Below are 14,044 nucleotides of genomic sequence, written 5' to 3' on the forward strand. Positions count from 1 at the left end.
TTGCTGCTGGAAAATGTATCCATGAATAGAATACCTCTTTATGCAAATATTCATGGGCCTCTACCACGAATATGACTGTACCACCTCTCGATGATAGTCCATTTTCTATAAGTTTAAGAGTTATAGTTCTTCTTACATTTACCGGAATGATTATAGCATTCGGGTCTTCATCTCGGAGACTTGTGTATTCCGCTAGGAGTTGAGCTGCTATTCTAGCTCTATCCCTTTCTTCGTCACTTTCCGTCATTTTTACTAACAGAAAGCTTTTTGTTGCAGAGCAAGTTTCAAGGAAACAAAGATTAGGTGCACAATATTTTAGAACACTGTATCCTTCAACGTTGACTAAACCAAAAACTAATACATAGGAATCTCTTCCTACTAAGTTCCGGCAGATATTAACCTTTTACCCACTCCAGACGTCTTTTGGAGTTTTTACGGGAAAAGGGGTCTGTGTGAAAAAGCATGACTGAGTTACTCTAATGTCTTGCGTTAGATTATCGCCTTACCAAACGTTGGATGCCATGTAGTGTAGTTCCTATATTCCCAATAGGCTCTGCACATTGGAATAATATAAACAGCAGTGTAGACGTAGGACTGAGGTCATTGAGGTCTTTACTGACTATATAAGACTTAATTAGTTTTGCCAGCGAGCTCAGAGGTCACTAGAAACTTTCTCGAATGTTCAAGAAGGAGTTAACCTTCCTGATTTAGACAAGAAGGGATTAGTTTCTGACAACCGCATAAACATGACAACTTTGCTCCCTCAGAATAAAGAGTATATCTCTAGAGTCGTGTGAAAACAATAGACAGTTATTTCACTCAGTCAATCGTGCATACTAAGCTTCACCAGAGTGCAGAGAAATAGAGAGACGGGCGTTTTCAATAAAAGGTGTTATTTATTGAGCAGTCTTCTTTCTCATGCAAGAGAAGTGAGTTGCCACAATTGCAATACTTATCATGAAGTAAAGTGCGTACAGTAAAAGTAGTATTATGAAATAATACTGTAAAAGCATTGATATGGTTTCTTAGCCATATGATACTTTAAAATGGATAAAATATATACATACATAAAAACATTGACTAACGTACTCAACTGGTGCTTCTAATATACGCCTACCCCGGTGTACCTGACCTAAGCCTAATACGTGGGAAGGAGTAAATAAGTTGCAGTTTAAGTTAAGTTGGTTTTTTGCCAAGAATCTGAATCAAGAATTCTCTTAAGGATTTAGTCAGCTCCGTACCTTGGTTCTAGAATGTAGGAGGTCTTGTATCTCTCTCTCAGGACTCGATCTCCCAGCAACCCGCAAGGGTAACTGGAAACACCGGAGCTGGAATGTCTTGGCAGGAGAAAAGACAGCGTCTCTCTCAGTGCGTCAAATGGGAGGGTCGGCTTCCTTCGGCACACGCATCAGCTGGGCGTCGGGCAAGTAGATAGCCGCTCTGCTCCAAACCACTGTGTGTTTGCTTAAGGCAACGTTGGTATATTTATACCTGGAAGGTGTCAGGTTTGACGTAAGGTTGGACAGAAGACGTCACTAAGAACTAACAGTGCTTTCTTGACTCCAGGAGTTCTTGTTCAAATTAAAACAAAAGCAGGGGGATTTCCCGGGCTGCTGGAGGCTTGGTTTGTTTAAAGAACACGTTGTACTTTCTAGGAGTCTATGGGAGTAGCCTTGCCGTATTTGGACTGCATGGGCTATGACTAGATATGGACATGATTCCTATGCCTTTATAAGGATATGTTTTGTTATAACCATATAAGGGCATGAATCGGGGATATCTTGATTAGGGTCCTAGATAGATTCACAACATAGGCTTGCACTTAAATCCAAGCTTATATATTCTGCTGCTTATATTTCCCAACTGTCTATACAGGGTTTCAACTTTTGGAAAGACACTATGGACACATCTATCTGGGGGACAAATCATTGCCAGGTTCAGGAAAGGGAGGCCCTGTTTAGAGCATGCCTCATTTCACATCAGATGATTTTCCTGAGCAAAACAGTGCACCAAACTACATGTCTTGCTATGAGAAAAATTAAGGATTGGAACAAACCACAAAATCCTGCATTCTCATGCCTTGAGAATTGGCAGCACGTAACACACTTTAGTGAGGATATACCAGATGCCATTATATGCAATGGTTCTTTTATTTCAAGAGATCCCAATTTGAAGAGATGGTTGGTTTGGTCAACAGACACAAATAGGTGTCAAACCAGATTCCTGGTTAGCACCGAAGAGTTTGGGATCAATAGGCCTGATCAGCGAAGTGTACAAACAGAACATACTAGGTGGTGACGTCATTAAGCCTGGGCGTAAATCTCCGCTCAGAGAGTTTTTCGGAGCTTTGGCAACTCCTCGTACCACCCAAAATGCGTTTTCGCGCAAGTGGGAGCGACTTACCGGGGGCCTGCGATGAGATTTCTGAGCCGTTGCGAGTGCCATCAGATTTGCTAGGCAGCTGTATGGTCCAGTGAGAGTTTGTGTTCACCAACACATCATTCGAGCGCGCTAACGGAGTTCCAGCTGGAGTTTTGTGAAGAACGCTATCCCGAATGCGCAGGATCTTCCTCGACTGCAATCTGGAAAAGGTTCTCTCTCTGAGCAGCATTAAAACCTTCTGGAAATTATGAATTGGAGTAAAAAAACTCCTCAAATTTACATTTGGATATACTTTTTTGTACAAGGAGTCCTTTTTCTTTTTTACTTTTTTTTGCAAGAGGAAGGAAGTGCCCCAGAGTCTCCAGCTTCCTGTTCCTGTCCAGAAGGCTCCTCCCGGTGCTTTGTCCATCTCCAGGTCACTTATCATTTGGATTTGGAGCTGGAACGATCACTCTTAGTGTCTGCTGCATAATATATCACTGGATATATATATATTTGTTTGTAGCCCTGAAGAAGTCCTTAGGGACGAAACGCGTTGGATAAATTTTTTCATTTTTAAAGAAGAAATTTTGAATAAAGAGAAGTTATACAACAACCTGCTGATCTGTTTCTGAAAATTTGTAATTTATAACATATGCATTACTGAGTGGAGTGCCGGATCTTTGTTTGTTTATGAGGAAAATTTGATGTACCTGTACTAGTCTCGTACTCATCATCATGCATACATTTCCATTACCTCCCATAACAGATTTATGATGGTCAGCCGCCAAGATGAATGAGTTGTCCTTGTGTAGTAGTGTTTGTCTTTGTCAACCTTTTCCCTTCCCATCCATTCATCGAACCCCTAACCCACTTACCCGAGCTGTGTGATTTATTGAGGTGCGAATAAATTAAATTTACGCCATTAATTGATCACACACTTGGTGGGGCGGATGTGGTAAAGCAACATCACTCAAGGGCAGGCAGGACAAGGAACTTATTCTGCTCTAAGTATAGCCTACACTGGCAATATATATATGAGATTGCCCACCTATGGACAGACAGTATTTTATAGTCCAATTTTTTTCAGAGAAATATAATCCAACATAATTGCCAGCATCATCATCCTTGCATCACTAAAGGTTACGCTTGTCCACTCCACTTCATAGCTCGAGTCGACTCAACTTCAGTTTGTTTATTTTACTTTAGCATTGCTTATCATGTTTTCTTGTTTGGCAGTCTTCTTCTTGTTTACTACTAGTCGTACTCTACTCAGTCTAGTCTCCATCCGGTGACTGTCTCATTTTCTTTTGCAAATCTTGCATATCAAAAGGCATTAACTCAGTTTAATTATTAGTAGATGTATCAAATTTCCATTTTGCGATTTCTAAATAGCGATTTTTAAAGTATCGCTATTTAGAATTCTCAAAATGGAATGTATGTAGAAAATCGCTATTTTTAGCGATTTCTTAGTCTTCCTTATTTGCGAATTTGCACTTTGCGAATTCGCAAATAAGGAATAATTTCCCATGCATTCCTATGGGCCAGGAGGCCCATAGGAATGATTGTGAAATATTTCTTAATTGAGAATGAGAATAATTTCAAGGGTGCAGGGGTGTCTCAAAGACACCCTGCTGCACCCCTGAAATTTACATGTTTGTGCATATGGCGCAGATACATGCCCTATGGGCATGTATCTGCGTCACATGCCACCTTCACAAATGCCAAATAGGGCATTTTTAAATGAAATCGCAAATTACCACCAACTAAAAGTTGGTGGTAATTTGCGATTTCTTAACACAAATTCGCAATTTCTAAAAGCCACATACATCGCACTTGAAGAATCGCAAAATTTGCGATTCCTTAAATGCTTAAGTAAAATAAGGAATCGCAAATTTTTGCGATTCCTTATTTTGCGATTTTTTGTTACATTTCAAAAACTGCAAAAAAGCCTTTTGCAATTCGCAAAGAATTTCGGCCTTTACGAATCGCAAAAGGCTTGATACATCTACTCCTTAGTTCCCTGCAATTAGTATTCCTCATCCTACAGTTGGAGTTCGTCTAGGAGGGAGTGGAACCGTGCTGCAGAATCTGTTGCTTCTAATATTCGACTAGTCCACTAGCATGCTCCTACTGTCACCCACTAAAACCATCATGGCACCTTGGGAAACCATCAGCATGCAGTTATCGCTTCACCGAATCACAGGTAAGCGTTTAGAACTGTGGGGGATTCATTCAAGATGCAATAACCGAAATGCTATGGAAATGAATTCACACACCCACACCACTTCCGAGTCCATAGGGGTTAATATAGTTGCAGACAGCATAGACAGGTAAGAGTGAAGAACTGTGGCGGATTCATTTAAGATGCAATAATCTAAATACTATGGAAATTAATTCATACACCCAAACCACTTCCGAGTCCATAGGAGTTAATATAGTTGCAGACTGGATAGACTAGGAGGAGAGACTGACAGTAGTAGTATAAGTAAGGGTACTGCATTTATCAGTTGGTATGTTACACTATCTGCAAATTTCAGAAACTGACTGCGGCCCTGCAGCAAAGGAAACAGCGTGAAGTAAAAGACTAACCCCCAAAAAAGATTTACATAATATGTAAAACTATAAATGTATTCCCCTTACAAATATAAACTAGAAGGAAAGAAACCCACTACACCTGACACACCCCTTTCCCTAACCCCAACCAATGTGCAGTAAAACAAGCAATTGCCCATAAAAATCAACTGTCTATAAAACAAATAGTACAAACAAGTTGTCCCCAACTCCCACATTCCCACACTCTCCCCAATAAGTCCCATCCACCAAACAAAAGATTTAAAAAGGGGCAAGAGATCTCAATCTAGCGGTGGGCTAGGACCCGGATCTTCCTCTCCAGCTGGTCAAAACTCTCCTCGATCCGGACCTCCAGGTGCACCATCCTGAGGAGCATGCGGCACTCAAAGTTTTGACTTGAACAGGGTGAGCAGTGGTGGTTGAAGACTTGTGGTGGGCGACTGTCGGACCACAGTGCCATACCATTGGAGGAACTGGAGGGGCCTGGCTGGGGCCTGGGGTATTAGAGGAAGCAGCTGCTGCCTCCTCCTCCTCCAAAGCCACCAGCTGCCAATCTTCTGGACTGATGGCCTCTAGCTCCTGTTGCTCGATCTTGGCTGCTATTTCCTGCTTGGTGGGTTGGGAAGGAGTAGCTATATCAAGAAATAAAAAAGCCGATTGTAACCAACACTCTTAGCAAAACGGTAACACATACAATTATACACATAAAATTATAGTGGCACAGTAGCACTAGCAGTACATAACATTTGTGGTATCCTCGATTCCTTGGCCCCTAAGATTTGGATGTGATTAGAGTTTCAGGCATTAGGCACTATTGAGTAGACACATATTCTTCTTCTCTCTCTTGTTTAGCTAAATTAATCTTGCAGGCATGCCAGTTCAGCTTGCACCCTAGACAGACATACTTGTGTAGCAGACTTTACTACTATCTGCAGGTGGGGCAGCTATACTACACAATGATCTCTTTTTCTATTATGGCCACACTCTGTTAAATCAATAGCAAATGCTCAATTTCACTTTCACCCTGACTACTGCAATAAGGCAGATGATATGATTTCTAATATGAATGAAGATATACGTCACAATGTCACATCACGTGAGATACTACTATTGTAACCATGCAGCTGATAGGCCACCCATGGCTGACACTGTCGAAATGACATGGGTTGGGAGAGAGTGGGCCTCAGAGTCAGAGAGAGGCGATTGATAATGGGTGGATACACACATATAAATGTTGTGCTTGCAAACTACATTGAGTCAAGGAAGTAGTCTGAAATACAACCTCAAGCCTTCGAATAATGAAAAACCTTGAAAAATAAAGGATTTCTTGTTAATTCTTCCCAGCTAATTAGGGTGCGACCACCACCGTGGCGGTCACATTTCACATTTACACCATTGCAGTGGGTGATGGTGAAAAGGCATGTTGTGCATTGCCATGCACAACGTGGCAAGCACCACGCAGTGCTGCCACCTTGTGAATGGCAATGTAGGGGGGTACCATAGGTACCCCCCAAGTGCAGCCCCCCACCCACCGGGGGCCTGCAACAAGACCTCAAACTGAATCCCCACCAGCCTTTCCATGGCGGCATCACCACCATGGAAAGGCCAGTTACAGCACCCATCCTAATATGGATGGCGGTGCCTGGCAGACACCGCCACAATATTAGTGGCCAAGTCTGCCTGGCCGGCAATCAGAACGATTAGCAGACCACCAGTGCGTCAATTTGCTATGGGTGCGCCGGACATCAGAGCAGCGATACACTGCCAAGCACACCCTCGCCCACCGCTGCCGACGCTCCAGGATCCCGGACCCAGGCCTGCCGCCTGCTGCCAGGCTAGAGGTGAGGGGTGCTGGATATAAAAAACAAGCACTGTCACCTCTACCTCGGAAAACAAGGCCTTCAAGGAAGGCGGCTCTTCTTTGCCTGGGCCTGGGTGGGCCTGGGTGGGCCTAGGTCGCACTCTCTGCCATGATGCTGGGGAGGTGGGGGGGCAGAAGGCAGAAAAGAAAATGCAGAATGTAAAAAATTAAGGAAGAAGAATAAAGGAAGTAAAAAAAAAAAGTAATATAGAAAAACAGTACAAAACTCACAAAAAATCCCACAAAAAGTAGGAAACAACACAAAATATACACTTAAGATGACACAGGGAATAATACACAGGGAAAGATAATAAATAAAAACGATCAGAAGAAAAGTTTTGAGAACTAAGGATTGAAAAGATTTAGGCAGGATTGAAATGTAGGCCCCAGCACAATAACAGAGAGAAAAATACAAGATGGCTGCACCCATGCACGACCGCATGGTGCAGTTTGCGCGATATTTCCCACCGATTACGCTATACGCATTGCCGTATGGCAGAAAAGTCATGCTAATTGGTGGAACAAGCAACTCCTCCTGCTTGTGGAACTCCGAGTAGCACAGCGAAGGTGTTTTACCGCTTAACGGAGTTCAGTGTAGCATGGCTACGCAAACTCCGCCCAGTCTTAGAGATCATGTAGAGTTGGGAAGTTGTTCCTAGATTGGCTAACAACCTAAAAATTTCCAAGGTGAAGCAACACTTGTCCCTTCTTTCTGATGATGTGGATCGCAGGGATTTTTTATTATGTCCCTGGAACCCACAACAAAATCACTTTTTGTATTGTATTACAATGAGCTGGTGAAGGTTTCTCAACAAGAAGCTGCTGAGAGATAACGCGAGATCGACAGGGTTAACTTAGAAAAGGATTTTGCTGTGGTTGACAATGGTATGACATGGACAGTCACAATTACAGTCAATCTTAATTCTGAAATGGATGTTACAAACGTTACATTTTGGCCATATGCCATGGCGTTACATCAATAGTGCAAGTCTATTTTCGGCACATAATCTAACAGAAAGGCAGATAATAATGGTACGCAAAGATGCGAAATACACCGTGTTGCACATTGAAAAATTAGACCAATTACCTTTCACCGTCGCTGAGACCCATCCACTGACTGGATAATCCATGGTTATATCACCCTACTGGTCACGACGTTCCAATTCCAATAATGTCTCCAATGGCAACAGGTAGGCAGATATGAAGCGCTACGGGAAGGTTATTACCATGAGTATTGGGAATTACCATTCAGGTTTAGAAGCAGGAATAGAGACATAGAGGTTTTCCTTAGTGGTTCCGATTGTGATGATGCGTGAAGTGGTTCCTTAGTCTGTAAGGACATTTCTCTCTACGGGGCATGCAATGATTTGGTAGAAAACTTGTCTTGTTATCTGAAGGGTTCTCCAGCTGCCATTATTCATCCAGTGTTCAGGCTGCTCTCGAATGGGAGCTATTTGATGGTGAATGATCAAAGCTGCTGAGGAATGGAACCAAGCAAATACAAGGAGATGATGGATGGAGCGCTGAAACTTTTCAGACACTCACCCCAGTCACAGATCTGGGTTGAATGCATCATCGTTCTTTAGCTCACTTCACCACCCCAGTTCACACAGCTATATGCAAATCAGTCTTGACCCTGTTCCTCATGGGAACAGTCCAGCCAGAAATGCCAAGCCATGTCTTCCGTGGACCGGAAACAAGCATCCTGGGACTGGTTTCGGACTAACAGCCCTCATCAGCCAGGCTAGCTTGAATCCAGTGGCAAAGTGAGCATGGGGGCCACGTCTGGGCATACCCTGACAACTTAGGGTGAACAAAGCAAACACAAGGAGATGATGGACGGAGTGCTGAAACTTTTCAGACACTCACCCCCAGTCACAGATCTGGGTTGAAACCATCATCGTTCTTTAGCACCGTCTTGTCCGAGTTTAGCTTCAGATGGCTGGTCTTCATCCAGTCGGCGACGGCCTTCATTCCTTCGTGGCGGTTGGCTTTGGCGGTGATGGGGTCCTTTGTGAGGGAGAGGATCAGCTCAGTGTCGTCTGCATAGGTAATTATGTTGAGGTCGTGCTGTCGGGCTACATGTGCGAGCGGGGCCATGTAAATGTTGAACAGCGTCGGGCTGAGGGAGGATCCCTGAGGTATGCCGCAGATGGTCTCGGAGGCTTTAGAATGGAATGGGGGAGGCGGACGCTCTGGGTTCTGCCTGAGGGGAAGGAGGTGGTCCAATCCAGAGCCTTGCTTCGGATCCCTGCGGCGTGGAGGTGTGCGTGTAGTGTGCGGTGGCAGACGGTGTCAAAGGCAGCAGAGAGGTCTAGGAAGATGAGTGCTGCGGTCTTGCCGTTGTCCAGCAGGGTCCTGATGTCGGTGGCGGAGATGAGGGGAGTCTCGGTGCTGTGGTTGCTGTGTAACTGCGGAACCCTGACTGGGAAGGGTCCAGGATTCTGTTTTCTTCGCGGTATCGGGTTAGCTGTCTGATGACGTTTTTCTCGATGACCTTGGCCGGGAAGGGGAGTAGAGAGATGGGCCGGAAGTTCTTGAGCTCTCTTGGGTCTGCCTCAGGTTTTTTGAGTAGGGCGTTGACCTCGGCATGTTTCCAGATCTCTTCAGTCCGAGGTTGGTGAGGTTATCGATCAGGGTTGTGGAGTTGTTGTTGTTCTCAAGGTGAAAGTTCAGGCCTCCAAGGAGGATGTAGTCGGTGGAGGTCAGGGCGTGCGTGCTGATCAAGTCGGAGATGGAGTCGCTGAAGTGGGGGCAGGGTCGGGGGGGTCGGTAGACGAGGGTGCCTCTGAGGGTGGAGTTAGGGTCTGTGTGGATCTGGAAATGCATGTGTTTGGCGGTGCTGAGCACGTTGTCGGTACTAGTCGAGACCCTGATGCTGTTCTTGTGGATGATGGTGATTTCTCCTCCGACTTCGTTGGTGCGGTCTCTGCGGGTGATCTTGTAGCCATCTGGGATGGCTATGGCGATGTCTGGTGCGGAGAAGTCGTTAAACCAGGTCTCTGTCATGAAGGTGACGTCCAGGGATATTGTGTCAAGCAGGTCCCAAAGCTCAACGGCATGCTTGCGTGCAGAGCGGGTGTTCAGTAGTATGCATCAGAGGTGGTTGGGGTCTTTCTTGGCGGGTCGTTCATCGGCTCTGAGGCTGGTGTAGCTGCAGTTCCGGCAGGTGAAGGCGCCGTGTATGCATTTTGGGGCGGCCTTGAAGCAGGTGTGGCTCCGTCTGGAGTTGAGAGCATGCAGAGTGCTGGCGTCGTAATGGCGGCGGTCATCATGGCGTGTGCGGGGGTGAGGGGTTCTGGCGCTGGACACGGTCCAGGCACGGACAGACGCAGACGGGCTAGCCTTAAGCGCGCCCGCTGCGCGGGGCCTTGCTGCGGCCGCCATATATGGGGAGGTGGGAGGGAGGAGCAGCTGGGAGGCGGGAGGCAGCGAATGGGCAGTGGGCAGTCAGCGGGGTGGGGCCGCAGGGGACGCAGTGGTGAGGGCGGTGAGGGACAACGAAAGTAGCAGAATGATAAAGGGGCACAGAAACGAGGGAAAAAAGAGAGGCACAGAGGGCAGAAGGGCACAAAAAACGAGTGGAACAGAGGGCAGAAGGGCAAAAAAACAAGTGGAACAGAAGCTAGAAGGGCACAAAAAACGAGGGAAAAGGTGGTTGGTATTTCAAACAGTATATGAACTCTTAATGCTTTTTTGATATATTATTAAGGGAAGCTTGCTATTAGATGATTTTATATCAGCTTCAAGACTTCTTTAGCTCACATATTATTATGGCTTGCAGACTTTTTAAAATGATTCTATTCTACTGGCTTTATATATAGCTTTTATGTATTGACCCTTAGTATGAGGAGTAAGTGTTGTATTCACAGTAAGGTCCATGTAGCTAAAGAGCTTATTTCTTACCTTGTACTATTTTCAACAGTGACCTTTTCGGCATATTTTCGTGTGTGAGAATGTTGGATTAGTTTCCCTGAAACTAAACAAGTTTACACATCTAGCTTCGCTCAACGTTATCACAATGCCCTGAACATCATGTACAAGGTCTCTTTTTGGACTATATACAAATGTAATTTCTATCTTCATCCACTGGGAGAGAAGGCTATCTACATATCCATAACATCCCTGATCTATACTCACATCACAAGGCTGCTTTCTATTATAAAATATGAGCATCCCAATAGATTAGCAGAGGAGGCACTCCAGCTGATGCCAGAGGCCTTACATGCTGAGAATTCACCAAGCAGCTGTCTGACATCATGTGAGGGGTGTCTAGTTCGTGGCCAGGACGGGGTCCTTCATTCTCTCCCACAAGGTAATGGCATTGGATCATCCTTTGTGGGTATTCTTTACTCTACACCTACACATTTTCTAGGTACACTAAAAGTAAGGTTTGCTTAGTAGGAGAACTTTCGATTACAGCCTTGTTTTATATGCCAGCATATATACATTGTTTTAGCACCATGGTAGAACTACTACTCACGCTTTTAGTGCTTGTAATCACTTTTTTCTGCTTCTGTTTATATTAATCACAGAACATGTATTCTATACAAGAATAACGTTGGTTCAATAAATGAATTGAAAAAGTTACACTGTGTATTCTTTGTATACTTCTCTGAGAATTAGAGAGCATGAGTCACTGAGCAAAAGATTATGCACTGTTTCCTCGATCGCTGAGGGGTCAGGGTTGTCATATTCAGTGGTTGCCAGAAACCATTCGAGCTGTGGTAGGTTAGGGGGTGCTTAAGGTGGCACTGTGAACAAGCAGGTCTATAGGCTAACACATACTGCGGGGTTTCAGAATCAGTCTTGGCACCAAACTCCTAATTTATGTTGTCCAAACAATGCACAGATCCTATGGATTATCAGGTACTACATGCCAAGCCAGAGGCTGGAAGTGGATTAGCAACACACAGAGGGAGAGATGTAGGTACATTTTTGAGAGATTGAGCATCACAGACCTTTTGTAGGTCCTATAAGCCAGCACAATGCCTATCTACAGCAAAGGACACGGCAGCCGCCACAATGTCTAGAGCGTCAAGGACTCGAACATACATCTTGATGCCAAAAAGCACTTTGTGTGGGGTCCGCCTGCCCAGAGATATTTTAGGTATGTTATTTATTGCGTGTTGAACCCCATAAAGATGGTTCAACCAATCTTGCCCTGTACCTAATACCCTTGCCATTAAGCACTTCTTTGAAACACGGTTCATTCTTTCCACAACAGAATTTGCATTAGTCCTATAGGGTGAAGAATAATGCACTTGTACACCCGTGCACTTCCTCGATTCATGATACCCTTCTTTAGCAAAAGCCAGACCTTGGCCCGAATAAAAGGCACAACAGGCATGAGTACCAATGAAGACTTGCAAGTCTTTAATTAAGGTGTGGGCATCAGCAAAGCACCGTGGCCAAACCCAGAGGAATCTAGAGTAGGAATAAACTGCAACCAAAATAAATTTGAATGCAGCATCCAAAATCAGTGGACCACAATGATCCAAGTAAATACAGCCAAAAGGTCTATTGGAAATTAAAGATGCTTCTGTGGGGGCCGAGATACAGTAGAACTTTTGATCTGCTGACACGTGCCACAACAGAAAATATGTTTGCTACTTTGTTGATAGAAACCCTGCCACTAATGAAGTCGCTGTAAGAGCGAAATAATGGGAGCCACTCCTGCGTGAAACGAAGCTACACCTTCATGGGCAGCAACAATCAAACCATGTCTGCAGTCAGTGTTAGGTATTACACTATCACTAACACCTGGAATAGTGACAAAGGAACATTCTGTTCATTTAAATGAAAAGAATATTTAGAAAGAGAGCCCTTCAGTATAGGTGTGCTGTTCTTGAAAGCATTCAAGGCAGCCAAGATATCATTGTCAATACGAGTTTTAGAGTGTGTTACCACTGCAATTTTAGCTGTGGTTACTGACAATTTGGCTGCTTCATTAGCCAGAGAATTCCCTACAGCATGTGCTCCTAAACGTTGATGACTAAATGTGTGTATAACATGAGTTAGTGGAAGCCCATCCTTAAGATCTGCCAACTTAACCAAAAGCAGTTTGTGCTTGATTGCGCTACCTTTGGAATCCCGGAATTCATTTAGTCCCCAAAATTACAGATTATTATTGAAAGATTTACACAATAATATCAATATTGCAAAATAAATGTGACAAATTCAGTATCCGTATTCTCAAGTTGAACAAGTAAAGCCTTCAGTTTAGCCAACTGATCATATGCGAGTAAGCTCGAGGGGTGAAAAGCACCATCTATCAAAATGGCGCATGTGGCAAAATACTGTTGCTTAGAACATATAGCAGGCTGTGCAGAACCATCAGTATAAATGATATACTTATATTGATCAAGAGGCAGAACCATGGGAGATAAAGGATAAACATGCTCATATTGCAAAAATGCTTGCATTTGCAAGGTATAGTTGAAGAGAAAGTCTACATCCACGACTGTTAAGGATCTACCCCATTATATCCAACTAAGATGAAGGGCTATAAAGTCACACAGATTGAAGCACTCCAACAATAATAGCTCCAAATAGCTGAAATAATTAAATCATCCGGAAGACTTTTGAAGACTTTCTTCTTTTATTCCAGTTCCAATTCCAATCCCAAACCAACGCGTTTCGCCGAGGTTAATAAACACCTATCGGCTTCATCAGGGCTTGTCTTCATAAATACACTCTCTTGCCTCTTATTTTCAGGGAGAATGCTCGTTATGTTTTGTTGCTATAATCCACCGGTTGGAGAAAAAGCCTCTTTTATGTCCGTAATTCCTGCAACGTTATTTGGTATATAGATTTAGTCCAGTTTTCCTTATTTCCAATTCCAACTCGTTTCTATCTCGCCTGTATATCTTAGTTCTTAGCTTCACTTCATGTCTCTTCACTTTTCCTTCTCCGCCCTTTAGTTACGCACTTCTGGAGTTGGGTGTTTTCCTCCCCTGAACATTGTAAGCACCCAAGTAACGGAAACTGTAGAGACTAATTACAAGTGTGTATTGCTTCTTGAGTGCCTTTTGTAAACTCCTTGAGCACCCAGGATTATAATCTAAGATGAAGGGTTTTTGCATTAGGATGGCTAAATTCAGTGACAGCCTTTAAGGCTGACACTGCAAAAAAAACGACAGTAATGCGTTTTCACAGAGCGAGTGGCCTTTTTTTTAGGAACGGCCATTTGTACAGCAGTCAGACTTTTCAATAGAAGCAAAATGCATTTCTGAAGCAGACTATACA

This window comes from Lissotriton helveticus, chromosome 2_1, assembly GCF_964261635.1.
Source record: "Lissotriton helveticus chromosome 2_1, aLisHel1.1, whole genome shotgun sequence".
NCBI lineage: Eukaryota > Metazoa > Chordata > Amphibia > Caudata > Salamandridae > Lissotriton > Lissotriton helveticus.